Here is a 4,133-nt window from a genome sequence, read left to right as displayed (position 1 = left end):
AAATTGCGAGTTTTATTTATTCTTGTTTGACTTGTCAGAAGTCGAAGATTGAGCATCAGAAGCCGTCTGGGCTAATGCAACCGTTGGCTATTCCAGAGTGGAAGTGGGATAGTATCAGTATGAATTTTGTTTCTGGTTTACCGAGGACAATTAAGAATTTTGAAGCTATTTGGGTGATTGTTGACAGATTGACAAAATCGGCTCATTTCATTCCGATCAGAATGGATTATCCGTTAGAGAGATTAGCGGAGTTGTATATTGAGAAAATTGTAAGTTTGCATGGTATTCCGTCGAGTATTGTTTCGGACAGAGATCCTAGATTTACATCGAAGTTCTGGGAAGGTTTGCAAAGGGCTTTGGGAACTAAGCTGAGATTGAGTTCTGCATATCATCCGCAGACTGATGGTCAGACTGAGAGGACGATTTAGTCATTGGAAGATCTTTTGAGAGCTTGTGTTTTGGAAAAGGGAGGTGCTTGGGATTGTTATTTGCCTTTGATTGAGTTTACCTACAACAATAGTTTTCATTCGAGCATTGGTATGGCACCGTTTGAAGCTTTGTATGGTAGGAGATGTCGGACACCTTTATGTTGGTATGAGTCCGGTGAGAGTGCTGTGGTTGGACCGGAGATTGTTCAACAAACTACGGAAAAGATTAAGATGATTCAGGAGAAGATGAGGATTGCTCAGAGTCGTCAGAAGAGTTATCACGACAAGAGGAGGAAGTCACTTGAGTTTCAAGAGGGAGATCATGTGTTTCTTCGTGTTACTCCGATAACTGGGGTTGGTCGAGCTTTGAAGTCGAAGAAGTTGACACCTCGATTTATTGGTCCTTATCAGATTTTGGAGAGGATATGGGAGGTAGCCTATCGTATCACTTTACCGCTGTCACTTGCGAATTTGCATGAGGTTTTTCATGTGTCTCAGTTGAGGAGGTACATTCATGATCCGTCGCATGTGGTCCAAGTAGATGATGTACAGGTGAGAGATAACCTGACTGTTGAAACATCACCTATGAGGATAGAGGATCGAGAGTTGAAGCAGTTGCGGGGTAAAGAGATTGCTTTGGTGAAGGTAGCTTGGGGAGGACCAGCAGGTGGCAATGTGACTTGGGAACTTGAGAGTCAGATGAAGGAGTCTTACCCTGAGTTATTCGCTTGAGGTATGTTTTTGAGGACGAAAACTCTTTTAGTGGGGGAGAGTTGTAACACCCCGATAAAAATATGATAATTATTTAATTTAAGTTAATAGAATATTTATTAATTTAATTAAATAATTGGAATATTATTGGAATTATTATTATTATTGGAATAATATAAATTGGAATATAAGGTTGGAATCAGAAAAGAGTCTCATTTGGAAAAGAAGGGTTTTCACGTGAAAACCAGAGAAGCGACAGAAGTGAGAAAAAGGGCAAAGAGGAAGAGCAGGAGAAGAAGGTTGAAGAAGGAAGAGCTTGAAGCTAAAGGATTTGCCGGATTAACTCAGGTAAGGGGGGTTTATCGTCGTTTAATGGGTATTATGAGTTAACATGTGATGGGTAGTAATAAGTCGTTGAATTGACCCTAATTGGGATGTTGAGTGCTGAAGAATTGAGAGGAATAAGTTGTGTTAAAGCTGTAATTGAATCTGTATTTGTGTGAGTCGTGATTTTCCGAACGTGTAGCTTTTTACGGAATTGGAATCGGAGGTCCGGAAGTCCTCCAACGGCGGAAAATGCGGAGAATTCTGCATTCTGCTTAGTGTTAGCGCAGGAACAGCTTTCTGTCTTGCGTTAACCGGTTAACCCAGGGTGTTAACCGGTTAACACTATTATGAATTGTGAAAATATTGCTGTTTGTCTTGCGTTAACCGGTTAACCCAGGGTGTTAACCGGTTAACACTGTTGTGAGTTGTGAAATATTGCTGTTCTGTCTGCGTTAACCGGTTAACCCAGGGCGTTAACCGGTTAACACTGTTGTAAATTGCCAGGAAGCGTGTTCTGTGTTGCGTTAACCGGTTAACCCAAGGCGTTAACCGGTTAACACTGTGTGAAAAGTGAAAAAATTAATATTTGAATGTTGTGTACATATTTGATGGTTGCCTATATCGGTGTGTGATATAGTAGGGATCATTTCCCGTTGTTTTGAGTAGTATAGGTATTAGTAGAGTGTGCTAATACTGTGATTGATTAATTGGCATGACATGATATGATTATGTGATAAATATGCTGATGATGTGTGAAAATATGCATAATGTTGTGAATGTATATATTATGCATGTGTTGGTGAATGGACTGTTTTATGGCTTAGAGTGTGAGCATATGTCCATTGTGGATTGTTGTTGATGATGTTGCATTGCTAGGTGAATTAGCATGCATATTGTGGCCTTTATGGTGGTAGCTAATTCCCATGGTGAGGAATTAGTGAGTAAATCATTGTGGATTGTTGTTGATGTTTGCATGCTAGGTGATTAGCGTGCATAGCATAGCCCTTGGGGTGGTAGCTAATTCTCATGGTGAGGAATTAGTGAGTGAGTCACTAGGTCTCAAATGAGTGGGACTAGTGGGCTTGGTAGCCATATCTGGATTTGATCGGTGAGGTTGAACTATATGTTCACGAATAGTCGGTACCGCATGCATGGAGTCTCATTGCATAATGTATGTATGGCGTATAATATGAATGGATGTATTCCAATATTATACGTGTGTTTGTGTTGGCATTGAGTATGAGTATGAATTGTGTTGGTATTGAGTATGATATTTGAGTTGATGTGCCGTTACTGAATGTGTGATATGATTAGGGTGATTAATGTGTTATTTACTTAGCATTACATGATATTTTATAATGCTTTTTATATCGATTGAGGAACTCACCCTTACAACTATTTTTCAGGTAACGAGCAGTGATTGAGTAGAAGCTAGTGCTTGGAGTCTAGTGTAGTCTCCTTAGTGGGTCATGCTCTGATAGATGTAACATCGGGACGGGATGTTTTACCTTGTTGAATAATTTTACATGTAATGTGTTACATGTTTTGCATGATTGATTTGATTTCTATCCGCTGCGTATTGTGCAAATGCTTTATGTTTTGAATTAATAAAAGAGCATGACAGTTATTATGGTGAATGGTGTGAAGTGTTTGTGTGACACCCTTAATTGCACCTTTACTCTGATGTATATATTTGTTGTTTTAATTAAATATTTGGGATAATTTAGAAGGGTGTTACAATGCATACATTCCTTTTTCCACCACAACATTCATCAAAACATGTAACCTTTCAACTGATATCAAATGATTTGATATGTTCTTCGAAGGATTGTCGTTGGTGGCACCTTAAGTTGTTGTATAAATCTTTTTAAATAAGTCTCGGGGTTTAGGGTGTTACAAATAGCATATAATTAGCAAATTGTAAATGAGAAACAATAACAACATTTCGCATCCCCGCCCAATATCCGATATACATTCTTTTTTCCACCACAATATTCATCAAAACATGTAACCCTTCAACTACTATCAGGAAGAGAAAAAGGGAAAGTGAGTTATCTTGACGAAGACCTCTTTCCATCTTAAACTCAATCAGTCGGGCTCTCGTTCATAAGTATATAAGATGTTAATGTAGTAATACACTATAATATTCCCTTCCTCCACAAAGTCGAAAAATTCATTTTACACGTAACATCATCCAAATACCTCCAATCCACTGAATCATAGGTTTTTTTATAATCGACCTTAAATAATAATAATAATAATAATAATAATAATAATAATAATAATAATAATAATAATAATAATAATTCTTTTTTCAAACTACTCACATCATACACCATTTCATTAGCTATAAGAATACCATCTAGGATCTCTTTATCTTTAATAAAAACTCATTGAGACTTAGAAATAATACTTCCAATCGCTTGTCTCGGCCTATATTCAAATACACAATATCTAACCTAAGAATAGTAAATTGAATTACAGGGTACATTCGGAAAAAAAAATTAATGTTACATTAAAAACATAACATGACAATTGTTTTTAAACAAACTTCTTTTTCCTAATGTGACAATTATAATGAGACATTAAGAGTAATAAATTTGAACTCATATTTCTCATTTTTTTCCCATAGAGTTACCATTTCTACCCAAATGTGCATGAATAAGA

Source organism: Lathyrus oleraceus, chromosome 1 (genome assembly GCF_024323335.1).
Source record: "Lathyrus oleraceus cultivar Zhongwan6 chromosome 1, CAAS_Psat_ZW6_1.0, whole genome shotgun sequence".
Lineage (NCBI taxonomy): Eukaryota > Viridiplantae > Streptophyta > Magnoliopsida > Fabales > Fabaceae > Lathyrus > Lathyrus oleraceus.
Note: the sequence above shows the minus strand (reverse complement) of the source record.